Source organism: Castor canadensis, chromosome 9, assembly GCF_047511655.1.
Source record: "Castor canadensis chromosome 9, mCasCan1.hap1v2, whole genome shotgun sequence".
NCBI lineage: Eukaryota > Metazoa > Chordata > Mammalia > Rodentia > Castoridae > Castor > Castor canadensis.
The window spans coordinates 62,077,399-62,096,619 of NC_133394.1; the positions used below are offsets into that span (position 1 = coordinate 62,077,399).

The window sequence follows — 19,221 nt, forward strand, 5'->3', positions numbered from 1 at the left end:
AAGTGAGAGGAAAGTGGTCAGAATTGGTCTGCACACTTGGTCACCAGTACCTGTCACATGCTTGCTGTAGACTGGGCACTGAGCAGAGAACAGGGAATAAATCAGAACCCAGACTCCATGGGACTTGTTTAAAGTGGAAGAGAGGAAGTAGATAACTAATTATAAAACTATGCCATGTGCCATGAAAAACAAGTGGAGACAAATGGAGACAAGTCTTAACCTGCACTTCATTGATTTGGGGACTTGTCAGTAAAGACTTCTCTGAATATATGACAGGATAAATTACCTAAAACAGACTGCAGCCTTATTCAGGTAAAGAGATGCAGTAGGAACTCCCTAGGCTGAGAAAGCCCCACATGGGAAGATACTGAGGTAGAAATGAATGTGATGAGTTTCGGGAATAGGTCAAGGTGACTAAGCGCAGTGAAAGGAAGAGGGTGACTCAAAATGAGGCTAGATTTAAGAACCAAGGGTCATATCCTGCATAGCTTGTGACCATGCTAGGAATTTTTCATTTTAAATACAAGGGTAAATCATGAAAATATTTTTTGAGGCGGTTTTTCACTATGTAGCCCAAGCTGGCCTCAAACTCAAAATTCTCTTGCCTCTGCTTTCTGGTGCTGGGATTGTAGGTGTGCACCACCATGTCCAGCTCCTTGGAAGGATTTTGATCACATGGCCATATTTGTGTCTTTAAAATATTTCTTTGGCTACTAGGTAGGGAATGAATTGGAAACAGGCAAGGAAAGAAATTGGTAGGATATTAGAATCCCATGTCAAAAGGCTATGAGATAAGATAGATGGGACTAAGGTGATGAAGGTGGTAGAATTAGAGAAAAGTGGATAAATTTAAGATATGTACTGAAGGTGGTACTGATAGGATGTGATAATGGACTGGACTGGATTTAAGAGAGAATGAGGACACAGGAAATGTCAAAAATAACATCTATATTTTGGAGGTGGTATTGGGGTTTGAACTCTGGACCTTGCTTGTTAGGTGGGTACCAAACCACTTTTGCTTTATTTATTTTTTTAAGAGAGTCTTGCACTTTTTGTCCAGGGTTGGCCTCAGACCACAGTCCCCGTACCTATGCCTCCCTCATAGCTGGGATTACACATATGTGCTACCACACCTGGCACATTTTTCAAATGGGAGTCTCACTAGCTTTTTGCTCAGGCTGGCATCAAACTGCAATCCTCCAAATCTCTGCCTCCCAAGTAGCTGAAATTATAGGCATGTGCCACCACATCCAGCTCATGCTATCTTTTTTGACATAGAATCTGGTTGGTTAGTAGTTGATAGTGTCATTTAATGGCATGGCAGAACCATGAAGAAAGAGCAGGGGTGAGGGGCAGGGGCCAGGGCTAAGACATGGAGATCAAGAATCCAGTTTTGAGACTAGTAAATCTCACTTGTGTTCTAAGTGTTTAACTTACATTTTATGGTAGCATAGCCATTTTCCCAATCTTTTTGGTCCATGTTTTCTTTCACTAGGAAACTCTTGACATAGATCACAGAGCTTGTTGATCTAAGATGCTATTTTCAATCTAGAGTCAATGAAAAACATAATGAAAATTAAATTTTAAGTTAAGATGCCTAAGAAAGTATTTTAGACTTTCTGCCACAGATTGCTGAACATTATGTACTTAGTCAGCTATTATTAACATTATGTACTTAGCTATTATTATTACCCAGCATTATGGCTAACCTTCCAGAACATGGGAATCTGCCTTCCCAGAACATACTACCCACAATGTTAGCCTAAACTTTTCTATATAATAAGATTTCAGATGTTCTCTCTAGTATGCAAATTTAGGGGATCAGATGCATGTATCCTTTATCCAAAACTCATTAAAAAGAGTAACTCTCAGTGATTCACATGCTGGAACTACATGTTGAGAGTATCTGAATGGCTCAAGAGGGAAACATGCCCAGGAAAAGGTAGTGGGGTAGGAGTCATTATTTACCCCAGAAGCCCATGAGAGAAAATTTCAAAATCTAGTGAATATATAAAAAATAGCCTATCTCTTTTGACAAAGGAAAAGGGTGTCCCAGAAGTTTCATAATATCTGTGTTATGGTTGAGTAATGGATCACAGCACATAAAAACAATGGAGTTGCTAGAAACAGTGGCTCACATCTGTGATCCCAGCTATTCAGGAGGTGGAGATCAAGAGGATTATGGTTCAAGGCCAGCCCAGGCAAAAACATTAGACCTTATCTGAAAAATAACTTAAGCAAAAAAAGGCTGGAGATATTGCTCAAGTATTAAAACCCCTGCCAACCAAGCACAAAGTCCTGAGCTCACTCCAGTACTGCCAGAAAAATAAAAATAAAGAGCAATGGAGGGAAGATAGTAATGATGACAATAATAAAGAGCATTTGTTGATTGTGTGTCACATTTCAGGAACCCCACTAAATGTGTTCCCTGTCTTATTTAATTACCTCTGAACCCTCTGGGGTAAGTACTCTTCTATCTAGCATTTTAGAAACTAAAGCATGAGGTCATACTTAGGTCAGAGGTCATACTTAGGTCAAAGGTCATTTGCCAAATGCCACATAGATAGTAAATGAGAGTGAAATAGCCAGATATGTCTGAGTCCAGGGGTGGAGTTTTCCACCACTCACCACACTGTACCAGCACACCAATAAAGGATGAGACTTTACTGCCAACAGCTAGAAGGAAAACCAAAAACAGTATGTATATTAGTTGGGGAATATTGTTTAGCACTTCAAAACAAGGGAAATGTTGCTGCTAAAGTATCTTTTTATTATATCGGGTTCCTGAAGATACTGACTACTTATAGGCATTTATAACTACCTTGAGCTCTTGATCAATATAGGTTTTTACAAATTTGCAGGCATTTGAATTGTATGATGTAGCTCTAGTCATTGAGAATTTTATCCTTGCTTTTTCCCATACTCCTCAAAAAATTCTTGTGATTGTTCATTTTTTCTTTTAAAACCTTTTTTTATTGGTGTGCTGGATGGGGGTACATTGTGACATTTACAAAAGTTCTTACAATATATCAAATACCATACTTGAATTCACCCCCTTCACCATTCTCCTTTATTTCCCTTCCCCCCATTCCTGGAACAGTTTCAGCAGGTCTCATTTTTGCATTTCATACATATGTACCAAGTATTTGCACCATATTCACCCTCACACACCCTTTCCCTACATCCCTCCTTCCCACTGGTGCCAACCGCCCAGACAGGACCTGTTTTGCCCTCCTGTTCTCCAGTTTTGGAAAAAAAAATGAAATCTTTGTTGAAGATAGCTCTGTGTTCCAGTGCATCACATCCTTCCTTTCCCTTTTTGTTATTATTTTGGTTGTAAAACAAAGCTAGCCACACCTCTTTAACTTTTTCAATATATATTTGTAACACATTGCTGTAGCTCAATCCACTTAACAGCCTGATGTTATGGTTCTCTGTATGTGAAATTGCTCTGTGGCATGAAGAAAGCTTCAAGGGAAGCTTATTAAAGTGGAACCTTTGAAAACTATCAAACAATTGAAAAATACAAACAGAAAAATTAAAAACCCATTCAGGAAAGACAAATATGTCAACACTGAAACTGTAGGAGTTCTTTTTCTAAAAAACATGTTTCATTGTTTATGCTTGAGTTATTTTCCTCTATGCCAAAGAGCAATGAATAAGGACTAATGGCCACTTCAAGCAGAGAAGAAAAATTACAACTATACTAAGTTGTCCCAAGCCCCTTCCAAAATAATCCAGAGTTCATGTAGATTTATTTTGGGAATGGACAGAACTTGAGCAGGACCAATTGAAAAAAGAAGCATTGTGATGCATGATGGGTTACTTCATGATTGCAGTGTTTCTATATTTGTAAATTTGAAACTTTTTTAAATGAACTTATTTTATACACTAAAGTTTGATTTCAAGTATACTAATTTCCCAGGTTATTTGGCTCTTTTGGTACCCTCTATTTTCACTATGAAGACTTTTATTTCAAAACAAATTGCTCTATAGAATTTTCTACATTACTTAACTAAAAGTGTCTTCTCTTGAGACAACATTGTCTGTTATAGGCTCACAGGCTGAGGGACCAATAGGAATGTGACAAACTTGGTAGAAACTGCAGCATACAAAATAAAACCCTGTGTCTGGTGAACGTGGAAGGTTCACTATTACTCTAATAAATAGTTTTATTCTTAGGAAAATGATGAATATGTTTGTAGCAAGTGTTTATTATTCAATTTGTTGAAATTGTGAGCAATAGAATAAAAACAAGTGGCTCTGACAAGGATGTGTTGAGTGGCGTTCACATCACCTCTCAAACACATATATCAAGATCAAGACTGGTGAAATGGTTACCAAGCTTCTTGAAGTCTAGAGGTCTTCATTTATCACTCTAGTTTTACAAACTAATTAGTAATGATGGATTTAAACAATTGTATTTATAACACATTTCAAAATTCTGGGGTGAAAATATGATCAAGACAAATCTTCGCACATTCTAATGAGTTTGTTTGGTCTTAGGAGCACGGCATTCCTACTGACATGGGCTATGCAGTGGCCCCTCACCATTCTGGTGTCTACCCTGTCCACGTTCAGCTTTACGAGGCCTGGAAGAAGGTTTGGAATATTAAAATCACCAGCACTGAAGAATATCCACATCTGAAACCAGCTAGGTATCGGAGAGGCTTCATTCACAAAAACATCATGGTGAGCTCCCTCCAGGATTCATAGAGTTGAAGTAATTCTTCCAGATTTCCCACATTTGTAGGAAGAAGAAAAAAAGAACAAAAAGTTACAGACAGAGCTATAGGAAAAGCTCCATTTTGTAGGAAGCGTATTGGTCACATCTAAGGAAAGGATCTTCCTATTACAATCACTTCAGTTCTTCAAATATAACTTCAAAAATAGGGGTTTTTTTCTGACTCTACTACTGATTAGCAGGCACTGATATGAAAACATTAAGAAAACATTACATCAAATTTGTAGATAATTTTGGAAGTCATCATTTCTTCAAAAAATAATTTTGCAGATAAAACTAATACCAACTCTATATTAACCATGCTGGCCTTTTATAAGCCAAACTGTGTTTTTCTTCTTACCATGCCAGGCTGAAAAAAACAAAACAAAACAAAACTCAACTATTTGCAGCAAGAAGCCACATTCGAAGTCCTGCTTAATCATTAACAGATGATAACACAGAGAATAAATGACAGATGATGTTAATTAGATCATTACTCTCCATTGCCTAATTCCCTCCAGATCCTCTCTGTTTTATTTTGCTTCTTCTACACTGGCAAAGGATATTGTTAAAATATGTTACTATCTAATATTTTGTGAGACCTTCCAAGTAAGTCATTAAATTTTAGTTTTTCCCTGAGTCAGGAAATCCAAGGAAAGCACTGTGAAGCTTGGAATGGTCTCCTAATTTAGACTCAAATAACAGAAAGAAACAGCCCAAGAACACTATGTGAACAACCGTGACAGTCAAACTGATACGCTTGAACAAATGTCAGCCTTCCAGAATTAGGTGTAACTGGCTTCTTTGTAGACAATTTTCTAATGTCTGCAGAAATTAGAGTGGATAATGACATTTAACTTGTATCAACTCACATCTTGACTTGTCCTTCAATTAAAAAAAATGTTATAAATGCTACTTGGGGATATTATGGCCACATTTTATCCCACCCTGCCCTTCCTCTGTACTGAAAATGAATTTACTGTGTCTCATGTTGCCAGGCTTCTGACCAGAGAGAATTTAAAAGACCTGTCTTATATCATGATTTAAAAGCATTCCAATGTGCTTTTGTCATTTTAGAATCATAGGTAGCCTTACGATATGGGTGTTACTCTAAAGATTTTATTCAGTGTTTTTGCTTTGTTTCTGTTTCTGTACTGTTAGAAAACTTGCTAGGATATGACCATGAGATGTGTTTTTTTTTCTCCTGAAAAATATATTTTACCTGTATTTTAAATGCAAGAATCTTACAGACAATAAAGACTTCTACAGGTTTCCTGCTTTGATGGAATTGTCCCTGTGGTTATACTTTTGCATGGAAAAGTTTGATTTGTGGGCTCTTGGGTGAGAATTTCCAAGTGAGAAATGTTCTATAGGCAGCTGATTATGCAATAAGAAAGAGAGAACAAGGCCATCCAAATAGAGATATGAATGAGACCACAGGAGCCAAAGTGCCCTCCTACTGAGAGACAGAAAAGAAAAAAGGGGCAAGAAATTGAGGAATGAACCTTCTGTCAGACCCATATTTGGCTATATGAGGTGAGGGAAACTTTATGTTATGACACATTCACAAATCAAACTCAAAAGACTTACAAGAAAATTCATTATCTTCCCTACTGACCAGCTATTGATTCTGTTATCCTTGATTCAGTTCTGTAATTCAAACATCACACTGAGACCCCACTTCCAGTCAGTCTCTGAATCCTAGCAATAAGTCTTTTATAATATCTTCATTGGTACTACCACAGCCACCATCTTGAAACACTGCCGGGATTTCCATTTCTTAACTTTGGTGCTTGTCTACTTATAGTTTGACCCACCCCCACTGCAGTCTATCTCAGAAGCAGTGCCAACTTAATCTTTCTAAAATTCTGCCTCCATCCTACTTTTCTTACCTTTATGAGTTCCAGTTGTTTCCATGCCCTTTAATTTGATATTCAGGGACCTGAAAACAATCTTCTCTATGTCTACCTTTCTGTCTTCCATTTCCCTGCCACTTACACACTTGCTCTAGCCAAACAGGCCAAAAACATGTTGCTGTTTTTCTGCCTTTGCTGTTTTTTCCACCTTGAGCAACTTACTGGCCACACTCTACCTATTTCTATTCCCTATATTCTTTGGTATCAAGTCCTATATCTTATATAATTTACAGTAAAGCACCTTGGTATATATCAGTTCAATACTAAACTCAGGCCTGCCACTAATAGAAATGCACATTGGTGAAGCCTCCCATTAATCCTGCTGACAGCAGCCCCCTCGCCCCCAGTGTTTACTGAGTATTGTTGGCAGTTTTGTCTCTTTGAAGCCTTAGTTATAGGACATTGGCTTCCTGTTGACTGAGGCTTTCATAAGGTTTTCATGGGTTCATTAGAGTCTCAGAGTTCAAATTTGATAGTGTTATACTCTGACAACCAGATCTAGAGGGTAGTCCATAGCAAAATACCTAAAAAATAGTTTAGCTAAAATCATATACTTTTAAAATAATACTAACCTGGCAATCGCATGTGAGCATTTTCTTGTTTAGCTTTTGGATACTTTTCCTTAGCCTTATATATATTAAAACCTGCAAGAGTGGAAGGGATGAATATGATCAAAGTCCATTATATGCATATATGTAAATATCACAGTGAAACTCCTTTGTATAATTAATATATACTAACAGAATTTTTAAAAACATGTACCTTTTTATTCCTCCACATGATCCAGTATAAAGATTAGAATAAGTATTTGGTAAATAAATGAAGAAATATTATATAAAGCTTTGCTTTCCAGGAAATGACATTTCCAAGACTTGTTAGGAACTATATTTTCAGTTAGAATATCTTTCTCTCACTTCCTTTCTTGTTGTTGACTTTGTGCTAGTATTATGACAATGTAGCATGCTTTCAAACATACACATCACCAGAGCTAATACTCTGTGATTTAAGCTAATGTCCTTTCAACTGTTTCAAGATGAATTTGCTTCTAAGGGTATAAGCTTTACCAGTTTACAAAAATAAAAAGGACATACAGAGACTTGACTTATTCAGCAATATAGGATACATTGATCAAGCTGAGAATTAGCTTCCTAAGAAAATGTTCCAAGAACTAGACTAAAATTTATTTACAATAGATATTCAAACTAAAAAAAAAAAAAAGAACTAGTATACTTGTGATGGGCTGCAAAACATGGGACTTCCTGAACAGGCAATATTTTGAAAGTACTTATTGAACTAAATATGCTTTAAGAGTTAAGACAATAAAAATGAAGATCTATTTGCTTAGGGCAAAAAAGCAAAGCTCCCGCCTGTGTAAAATTTGTCACTTTCCAAAATGTATTCATTAATTTTCTGCCACTTCAAGTGTATACTGCAAACTCAGCTTATCATGGGATCATTATATTTAGCTTAAAAGTAAAGCCTTTTATAATTACACTGTTATTTTATCTGTAAAATTTTAAAAAAACGTACTGATAACAAATGTGTATAATAGAAGCAGAAGGATTTAAAGGATGAAAAGAGACCTTCTACTAAGTGACCATTTATCATTCTGTTTATGACATGTTCTAAAAGTTACTATGCAAGTCAAGTGGATAATCTCTTACTTTTGAAACTGGCAGATTCACACCTAGAATTTTGGGCAGTTGCAATAGCCTGCAGTGGTCTTTGCAGACTCTAGCAAATACTGTGATTTGTGTTTTAATATCTGTTATAATTTAGAATGTCATTTCCTAAGAAGCACAATGGGTTAATAATTGACTTCATTTTCTAATGCATGTGTAGAATTTGTCAGAAAGTAATATTCTTTACATTTTTGCCTACTAGGATTACAATTTAATGCAGATAATTCTAATATTTTAAATTCTTTTTACTGCTCTTTATTTCTTATGATGCTAAAATATATTAGACTTCATAATAAAAGTACTTTTTTTCAAATAAAAAACATGTTTTATTTTGCTTTTATGAATTGTATCTTTTTTAATTTTTTTTTTATTATTCATATGTGCATACAATGTTTGGGTCATTTCTCCCCCCTGCCCCCATCCCTTCCCTTACCACCCACTCCACCCCCTCCCTCTTCCCCCCACCCCCTCAATACCCGGCAGAAACTATTATTTTTTTAATTTTTATTTTTTTATTATTCATATGTGCATACAATGTTTGGGTTATTTCTCCCCCCTGCTCCTACCCCCTCCCTTACCACCCACTCCACCCCCTCCCTCTCTTTCTGGCAGAAACTATTTTGCCCTTATCTCTAATTTTGTTGAAGAGAGAGTATAAGCAATAATAGAAAGGAACAAGGGATTTTGCTAGTTGAGATAAGGATAGCTATACAGGGAGTTGACTCACATTAATTTCTTGTGCATGTGTATTACCTTCTAGGTTAATTCTTTTTGATCTAACCTTTTCTCTAGTTCCTGGTCCCCTTCTCCTATTGGCCTCAGTTGCTTTTAAGGTATCTGCTTATGATATGAGGATAGGTAAGACACCTAAAAAATTAGCTAGCATTTGTTGCCCTCAACACAGAAAAACAAAAGTACTAACTTTTAAGATTTAAAGAGAAAAGTGAATAAAATAACTCAAAGTCTATTTTAGTTTTAAATATCTCTTTAAGTTCCCTCACTGACCATTCTTTACTTACATCCTCCTCTCTTTCCCAGGGTGTGAAGGATTTTTCCAGGGCCTAGTTTAGAGTTCAATAATGATGCCAGTTTGTACATCACCTTTCATAAGAAAAAAGTTAGGTTTCAATAAAGTAATTGGTTGAAATTAGCTTTTTCCTTACTTAGTCATTTTTCTTTTAGGTTCTTCCAAGACAGACCTGTGGGCTTTTCACTCACACAATTTTCTACAAAGACTATCCAGGGGGTCCTAAGGAGCTGGATAAGAGTATTCAAGGAGGTGAACTTTTCTTCACTGTGGTCCTCAACCCAGTAAGTACTTGGAGTGATTCTCCAAGTAATGATGAAAAATGACAGTGTGGGTAAAAATTATCCTGACAAAGAGGCCAGTGATTGGGTAGTTATCATCAAATCACCATGAAGTCCCAGCTCTAAAACAGTCATAAAAACTGAATTGAACCACATCTACAAATGGGAACACAGTAATTCCACAGTGACATTAGGAATTTGTGGCAGAATTGGTAGCGCACTGCAGCGGACCCTCCTCCATGTTGAAAAGTGATCATATCTTGCTTTTCTGGAAAATAAGATTTTCACCAACAAACTCTCCTACTTCCTTTAGGTACCAGTTTTCTTCAGTTAGGCAACTATTATCTCTATTGCTCTGTCTTTTTGCTTTTTTCTATTTAAGGTATAAAAAATGTTCTCATATTATATAAGTATAAAGGAAAGAAATCAGATGAGCAAATATGACATTGTTCTGCACCATGTAAATCTTACCATGCTAGAACACAAGGCACCCCTGTTTAATTGACTGCTCTTCCTTCTTCATTTCTTGTGTATCAGCAATGCAGTGAACCAACTGCATGTATTTTTGTACAAAGCAAGTATTTTTAAAGTAGTGTAGTGAAAGAAGAACTAATTGAAGTAAGTTGTATAAGGAAAAACTGTTAGTGATTTTCCCTTGTGCAGGAACATAAAAAGTAAAGCTAAAATTTATTTACTATATATGTGGGTTTGTCCCTGGCATTAGCAATATTCAAGATGAAAAACTATAATTACCTCCAATATGAAAAAAATTCTAACAGGATAAAAATTGCATAGCATTAGAAATAAACAGAATAAAATTTAAAACTCTTCTTGACCTTAATTTTTCAGGTCCTGCAAATAAAAATGCAGGTGCTTTTCCTCAGCTACTCCAATAACTAGTTATCTTTTTTAGCTTCTAGAAAATGAGGTAAAAGTAAGGGTAACTTGTCTCTGGGAAAATCTACAAGTGTGTTCAAAAATCGGGATAGTTTGGAATACTGTAGCATTTAGCCTTTGGAAGTTTATTGAATTTCAGACCCCTAAAATGTAAGTAATTTTGATTTATATGTCAGAACTAACCTGATTCTCCTAGATAACCTGTCTTTTACAAATGGTATCTTTTGAGTTACATCATATGGCTGTCTTCTCTTTTCTTCCCAATTCTGCCAAAAATACACAGGAAAAATAGTTAAACTAATGCATGATTATGAACTGCAGACTCAGTTACAATATTCTTAAAATTCTAACATTTTCACTAATAACTTTAAGACTCTTTAATCTATATTCAACAAAATTCTGATATTTTATATTTCCTGTCATCATAAAAAAAATAGTACTATGAACTACTGTATTTAATTCTTTAAGCCAATAGATTCTTTGGCGCTTAAAAAGGTCCTGGTAGTATGGTTATTTCATAACTTTATAAACCAAGTGATTTTCATCATATGGAAAAAGTTCAAAATTCATTCATTTATGTACAATGGATTTATATTAAAAATTTCATCCATTTTGTGATAAGAAATGTCTTCCTTTATTAAGAAATCAAATTATTATCTTAATTTTAAAATTCCCATAGTAAAGCCTGTATTAATCTTAATACTAATCTAGACTGAGCAGCCTCTTTAACAAAACAAATGATTCCCAGAACTTTATCAATAATAATTGGCAATTTTATTTACCTTGATGAAGAGATGCATATGGAATAAACTTCACAAACTTCAGAAAAGTTACAGAATGCAATTACTGTCAGATGAATATTTAGACTCAAACTAAGTTACAAATTTTGTCAGAAACCATAAAAACATACAAGGAATCCAGAACTCTTCATGTGGTACACCAGGTCCAGCTTGGGGGAGCAATTCTACTTACCTGGAAATGTGATTGGGAAGTCTACATTTAGACTCAGTGGAGTCTAGCCAAAAGGAAATCAACTGTCAATAGTCAGTGGCATCTGCCTTGCAGAATGGAGTGAGGAAAAAGGGCCTGTTTTTCATGAGTTCTCATACTAAAATTAAATGTTTGGATAAAGTTTGTGTTAAGGTTTTAAGACCTCCAGCTCTAGTAAAACATGCTATTAATTTAGCAATGACAGTCCTTTTTATTAGGCCAGAATGAGAATTAGAAAATCTTGATGATCTCAAGATATGTATTAGCTGCAAGAAAGAGGAATTTTAATTGTGGTGGATTTGAAAAGCAGCCATTGGAAGATCATGTAATAACACAGGACTCCATTAGAAGTACTATTTTCTGTGAATGCTAAATGACACTGTTTACTGCAAAAAGTTAGATGGATGCTGGAGACATGGAACTTAAAAACACTCAGATGCCTTTGAGTTGAAAATAAAAATATAACCATGGCTTTAATTAATGAAGTTTTTTTCCATGCAAAAATATAATATCAAGGTGTTAGAATAACTCAGTGTTAAATGAGTGGTGGCTTCGGTGAAGTATGCTTCAGAGTTAAACTGGAATAGATCACAGCAAAGACAAACTCCTTGAGTGGAATAACTTTCTGAAATGTTCCACGGTTATCAATGTATTTTTCTTGTCTAGAGAAGTGTCAATCAGGTGAATTTAATTTAAAAAAAGAGTTGCAAAGACAAATGTTAGCACTATCTAGGGAAGAGAAAACGGCCATCTCTAAATGAGTATGTCTGATGTGGATTTTGATTCATAGACTTTGAGGTTTGGACCCAGTAGCAAGGTGAACCCATCAAGGCTATCTAAGCCTGGAACTGAAGAATTTAATTCTTCTTTTTCTGATTATAAATTCAACTGTCAACTTTTGACTTGCAATTTGCTTTCCTATATAGATACTACTGTAGGAAAAAATGTGTGATCACAGAAACTTGTGCTTACTGGGGCAGTAATTTGTACAATTTCAAACTTTTTCTTTTAATTGGTGAATACTTCCAACACAGCCTGACTACCAGGAAAGGACCCTCTAATTTACAGACTTCAAAGTATTCAGTTCCCCCTAATTTATAATTCCCCATTGTAAACTAATAGGTGACATCCTTTTTATTCATTGGATTCATAGGCTTTACTACATTGATTTCTGCCCCAGAGATATGCACTGTCTATGTCAGTATGCATATGCTAAATCAGGTTTTGAAACTTACCAAGCTGAGAGATAGTCCCTGAAGTGCTTTTGTTTACTTCAAGGTGGTAATGGGAGTTATGCTAAAAATATCATGAGAGGGAGCCACAGAAATACACCAGGGTCACTGCATATGAACAAGCACAAATTTCTATGCAAACGTGTAATACACTCAGACACAAATGTTCTTCACCGATTCACAGTTCCACAGAGAAACCTCATAGATGTACATTTTCAAATGATGAAAAGTGGCAACTTACTTTAAAGTACCTATATAAATAATATGTAAATGAGTTCTAAGGATTAAAACTCATGCAGATGACATAAAGGACTCATTGGCAGTGACTGTACATACCCTCGATAAATGATTATTTATATAATTTATGATATATATGCTTATAGAAAAGTAGGAAGTAAGAGTAAACCATACATTTGAATACATCTCCCATTTCACCTGTCTTAGGAAGAAGTAGTAACTCTAAGTGAGATGAATGAAATTGTTTCTGGGTTAGGATCGTACCTCTAGTGGGAACCATATTATCACAGATTATCTGAACAAGGATATCACCTTCCTACTTTGGTGCTCTTTTTCCTAATCAGAAGATGTCTGAGTCTTTGCTAATGCTTCTGGTCAGTAAACATGCCCTATGTGTTCACTCATTAAATTCACTATCTGTGGAACACTCTGTGTCGTCCCAGCATGCTTCATAATGAAGTCAGCACTTGCTTTCTTTATTAATTCAAAAAAGGCTGTGGATTGCCAGAAGATTCACTCTCTTACCACTCAACTTGGCATTCAAGGGGAGCAAACCCCTGAAAGAACAGAAATATTATAATTCCTCTACACATATATCACAGTACAAATAGCTAACACCTTTATGCCCACATTTTACTAGATTTTTTGTTCCCATGTTCTCAATTTGATATTGCACTCTTTTAACACATCCATGATACCCATCTACCCAAACCCCTGAAAGCAAAATCTAAGTTTATTTCTCTTATTAAAGAAGAAACATAAGCATGTGAATAGAATGAATATCTAAAACTGGGAGTAACATATAGATAAATAACAATTAAAACAAAATTCACAAAAGAAAATAACCTACATAAGTAGAAATTAATCCACATAAAATTTTAAAAATTATAATTTGCATGTATAATATTTGGTTGTCTATAAAATTCGTATGAAAGAAAACAAATTTTTATTCCTTTTTGGCTTCTTTGGTTTTTTATTAGTGTATATTGTACAAAATGAAGGGTAACATTGTGATATTTTAGATATGAATTTAATGTACTTTTATCATGTTCATCCCCTCTACTACTCTTTCTTATCCCTCCTACTCTGAACTCTCCCCACTATTTCTAACTCTATTGCAAAAATTTATAATGGGTTTCCTTATGAACTTTCCATACATGCATTCAATGTACTTTTTTTTCTTTCTTTTATTGTTTTTACAATTACTTTCATGTGTATACATCGTTTGGGCCAGTGCCACCTTCTTAGTACCCCCGCCCCCACCCCCGCTTCTGGCAGAACCTGTTCTGCCCTCTTGTTCTCCAATTTTGTTGAAGAGAAAATGTAAGAGATAATAAGAAAGACATAGCGTTTTTGCTAGCTTGAGATAAAATAGCTATACAGAGAGATTCCTAACATTGCATCCATGCACTTGTGTATTGCAACCCACATTAGTTCATCTCTGCCAGACCTCTGTGCTACTTTTTGGTCCCCTTCCCACAGTAATCTGCCAGTTTAACATTACTATAGTCACTCCTCTACAGTGAGCACATCAACCACATTCAAGTTTTAGGTTTCTTTCCCTTTCCATGTTCCTCCTGTGCACATTCTCCCCTTAGTGTGTGACCCATGCATTTGTTTTAGGTCTATAATCTTCCTGTGAGGGAGAACATGCGATTTTTGACCTTCTGAGCCAGGCTAACTTCACTTAAGATGATGTTCTTCAGTTCCATCCATTTACTTGCAAATGACAAAATTTCATTCTTCTCTGTAGCTGAGTAAAATTCCATTGTGTATAAATACCACATTTTCTCAATCCATTTGTCAGTAGTGGGGAATCTTGGCTGTTTCCATAACATGGCTATTGTAAATAGTGCTGCAATGAACATGGTGTGCAGAGGCCTTGTAATAACCTGAGTCACATTCCTTCGGGTTTATCCCTAGGAGTGGTATTGCTGGATCATATGGCAGATCAAGGTATAGTTTTTTGAGAAGCCTCCATATTGTTTTCCAAAGTGGTTTGTACTAGCTTACATTCCTACCAGCAGTGTATGAGGGTTCCTTTTTCCCTGCATCCTTACCAACATTTGTTGTTGGCGATGTTCTTGATAGTAGCTATTCTAACAGGAGTGAGGGGAATCTTAGCGTGGTTTTGATTTGCATCTCATTTATGGCCAGGGATGGTAAGCATTTTTTCATGTGTTTTTTGGCCATTTGGACTTCTTCCTTTAAAAAGTTCTGTTTAGTTCAGTTGCCCACTTCTTTATTGGTTCATTAACTTTGGGGGAGCTTAGTTTTTTGAGCTCCCTGTATATTCTGATTGTCAGTCCTTTGTCTGGTGTATAGCTAGCAAATATTTTCCCACTTCAATGTAGAGACCACTTCCTTTGTTGTACAGAAGCTTTTAGAATCCACGTAGTCCCATTTGTCCATCTTTTCTCTTAGTTGCTGGGCTGCTGTAGTTCTACTGAGGAAGTCCTTGCCTATATCTATTGCTTCCAGAGTATTCCCTGCTCTTTCAAGTACTAACTGCAAGGTTTTGGGTCTGATATTTAAGTCCTTAATCCACTTTGAGTTGATACTAGTACAGGGTAACAGGCAGGTATCTAGTTTCAGTATTCTGCAGGCATATAACCACTTTTCTCAGCAACATTTGTTGAAAAGGATGTCTTTCCTCCATCATATGTTTTTGGTGCCTTTGTAAAAAATAAGGTAGGCATACCTGTGTGGACTCATATTCATGTCCTCTTTTCTGTTCCACTGGTCTTCATATCTGTTTTTGTGCCAGTACCATACTGTTTTTATTGCTATGGCTCTGTAGTATAGTTTCAAGTCAGGTATTGTGATACCTCCAGCATGGCTCTTTTTGTTCAGTATTCCTTAGCTATTTGTGGTCTATTGTGTTCCAAATGAACTTTTAGAGTAATTTTTCAATCTCTGTGGTGAACATCATTGGGATTTTGATGGGAATTGTGTTGAACATGTAGATTGCTTTTGGTAGTATACCAATTTTTGCTATGTTGATTCTGCCAATTCATGAGTATGGGAGATCTTTTCAACTTCCACAGTCTTCCTCGATTTCTTTCTTCAGTAGTTTATAGTTCTCCTTGTAGAGGTTATTTACATCATTTATTAATTTTATTCCTAGGTATTTGAATTTTTTTGAGGGTATTGTAAATGTAATTGTTTTCCTTCATTCTTTCTCAATTTACTCATTGTTAGTGTATAGCAAGCCTACTGATTTTTGTAAGTTGATTTTGTATCCTGCTACATTGCTGAAGCTGTTTATGGTGTCTACAAGTTTTGGGTGGAGCTTTTTGGGTCTTTGAGGTATAGGATCAAGTCGTCTGCAAATAGAGATACTTTGATTATTTCTTTACCTATTTTCCTTTTATTTCTTCTTCTTCCTTATAGCTCTGGGTAGGAATTCTAGGACTGTGTTAAATAGGAGGGAAGAGAGTGGGCATCCTTGTCTCATTCCTGACATTAGAGAAAATTGTTTCAGTTTTTCCCCATTAAGTATGATGTTTGCTATAGGTTTTCATATATAGCCTTTATAATGTTAAGGTACATTCTTTCTATTCCTAGTTTTCTTAAAGCTTTTATCATGAAGTGGTGTTGAAGGCTTTTTCTGCATCTGTTGAGATGATCAAGTGGTTTTTGTCTTTGCTTCTATTAATGTGATGCATTACATTTATTGATTTGCATATATTGAACCATCCCTGCATCCCTGGCATGAAGCTGACTTGGTCATGATGAGTGATCTTTTTGATATGTTGTAGGATTTGGTTCACAATAATTTTATTGAGGACTTTTCCATCAATGTTCATTAAGGAGATTGGCCTGTAGTTCTCCTTTTTGGAGGTGTCTTTGTCTGGTTTTGGGATGAGAGTCATATTGGCTTCATAAAACGAGTTAGGCAGTGTTCTTTCCCTTTCTATTTTGTAGAAAAGTTTAAGGAGTGTTGTTATTAGTTCTTTGAAGGTCTGGTAGAATTCAGCTGACAATCCATCAGGTCCTGGACTTTTCTTTTTTGGGAGACTCTTGATTGCTGCTTCAATTTCATTCCATGTTATAGGTTGGTTTAGGTGGTTAATGTCCGCTTGGTTCAATATTGGATGGTCATAAGTATCTAGAAATTTGTCCATTTCTTTAAGATTTTCCAATTATTGGAATATAGGTTCTCAAAGTAGTCTCTGATGAGTCCCTGGATTCCCTTGCTGTTTGTTGTTATTGTCCTATTTTCATTTCTGATTTTGCTAATTTTGCTCTTTTCCCTCCTCATTTTAGTCAGATTTGCCAGGGACTTGTCAATCTTGTTTATTTTTTCAGAGAACCAGCTTTTTGTTTCATTCATTTCTTTGTATGGGTGTTTTTTTTTTGTCTCTATTTCATTAATTTCAGCCCTATTTTTATTACTTGTCTTTTCTTCTCCTGTGATTTGATACTTCCTGTCCTCTCATGGCTTTGTTTGCTTTCATATTCTGTGTGCAGAATTCCTTGTACAGTTATCTGTAGTGGTGGCTAGGTTGTCATATATTGTCTTAGTTTCTGTTTATCGTGGAAGATTTTTATTGCTCTGTCAATTCTGAATGATGGTTTTGCTGGGTAGAGTATCTTAGAGCTGAAATTATTTTCATTCAGTGCCTGAAATATCTCACTCTATGTCCTTCTTGCTTTTAAAGTTTCTGTTGAGAAATCTGCTGTGTTTTTGATGGGTTTACCTTTATATGTTTTTTTTTTCTCTCTTACAACCTTCAATATTCTTTGTCTGTGCTTGTTGTTTTAATGATAATATGCTGTGGGGAGATTCTATTTTGGGCAAGTCTGTTTGGTGTCCTGGAGGCTTTCTGTAACTGAATGGGCAAACTTTCTCGAAATTTGGGGAATTTTCTGCTATTATTTCATTGAATATATTATGTATCCCTTTGGCTTGCACCTCTTCTCCTTCTTCAGTGCCCATGATTCTCAGGTTTAGCCCTTGAAAGAGTCACTGAGTTCTTGCATATTCTTTTCACTGCTCTTTGGTTGTTTGACTAAGATTTCTTCTGTTTTTTTCTTTAATTTCTATTTTACCTTCGAGCTTTGAGATTCTGTCTTCTACTTGTTCTAGTCTGCTGGAGCGGCCTTCCACTGTGTTTTTTGTTTGACTAAAGAGAATTTTATTTCCAGGATTTCTGTTTGATTCTTTTTTCTGAGGTTTTCCATATTTTTGTTCAACTCCTCTTTTATATTTTGTGTTGTCACCTGTAACTCATAAATCTCTTTTTATGGTGTCCTTTGTTTCAGTTTGGTGTTCGCTGAAGTCCTCTCTGAGTCCGTTTATTTGGTTCTGTGTCTTCTCATGTCCTTTATTTTTGGTGTCTTGAAATTTCTTGAGTGCATCTTGTACATTCAGATTAACCATGTCTAGTATCTTCTCCATGAATTTCTCAGTGATATCTTCCAAGATTTCTTCTTTGGGGTCCTTAGTGACATTTTATCCTTGTTTTGTCAAGGGCAGAAACTGGGTATCCATTTTCTTCATTTCCCACTGAATCCTGTATTAAATTATCTTTTTTCTTTTTCAAGGAGAATCCTCTTTTTTCAACATGTGCATACATTGTTTGGGTCATTTCTCCACCCTGCCCCCCTCCCCCACCCTTTTCCCCTCCCCCACTCAGTTTCAGGCAGAACCTGTTCTGCCCTTATCACTAATTTTGTTGAAGAAAATACACAAGCATAATAAGGAAGACAAAGCATTTTTGCTAGCTGAGTTAAGGATAGCTATACAGAGAGATTCCTACTATTGCTTTCTTGTACCCCTGTGTTACGACCCATATTGATTCAACTCTAACTGATCTTTGCATTGGTTCCTGATCCCCTGTTTATGATAAACTCTGTCATTTTAAGGTTTCTGTATTAGTTCCTCTGAAGTGGGGACATCAAATGCTTTCATGTTTTGGGTTTTCTACCTATTCCTATATCTCCCATATTGTTCTCCCCTTGTCATGTGATCCAAGTCCAACCACATTACTGCATTTACCCTAGATTTAAAGTCCACATATGAGGGAGAACATATGATTTTTGGTCTTCTGAGCCTGGCTGACCTTGCTCAGAATGATGTTCTCCAGTTCCATCCATTTACCTGCAAATGGTAAGATTTCATTCTTCTTCATGACGGAGTAAAATTCCATTGTGTACAAGTAACACATTTTCTTGATCCACTCATCAGTAGTGGGGCATCTTGGTTATTTCCATAACTTGGCTATTGTGAA

At 35.9% G+C, this 19,221-nt stretch overlaps 2 long non-coding RNA genes and 1 pseudogene across 3 annotated transcripts in view; 1 reads left to right on the forward strand and 2 right to left on the reverse strand.

Annotated features, from left to right (window-relative positions):
- Window positions 1–19,221, forward strand: part of LOC141410915 (bifunctional heparan sulfate N-deacetylase/N-sulfotransferase 3-like) — a 118,586-nt pseudogene that overhangs the window by 22,786 nt on the left and 76,579 nt on the right.
- Window positions 534–7,286, reverse strand: LOC141410917 (uncharacterized). Its single transcript, XR_012435720.1, has 3 exons — window positions 7,212–7,286; window positions 2,629–2,676; window positions 534–1,548 (listed from the first exon to the last, which is right to left on the reverse strand). It is a non-coding gene; the product is annotated as an uncharacterized lncRNA (long non-coding RNA).
- Window positions 9,042–19,221, reverse strand: part of LOC141410916 (uncharacterized) — a 92,644-nt gene continuing 82,464 nt past the window's right edge. For both annotated transcript variants that reach the window (XR_012435718.1, XR_012435719.1), the window contains 2 exons: window positions 10,710–10,792; window positions 9,042–9,422 (listed from right to left, as the gene is read on the reverse strand). This is a non-coding gene — a long non-coding RNA (uncharacterized lncRNA). The remainder of the gene's footprint in view (window positions 9,423–10,709; window positions 10,793–19,221) is intronic.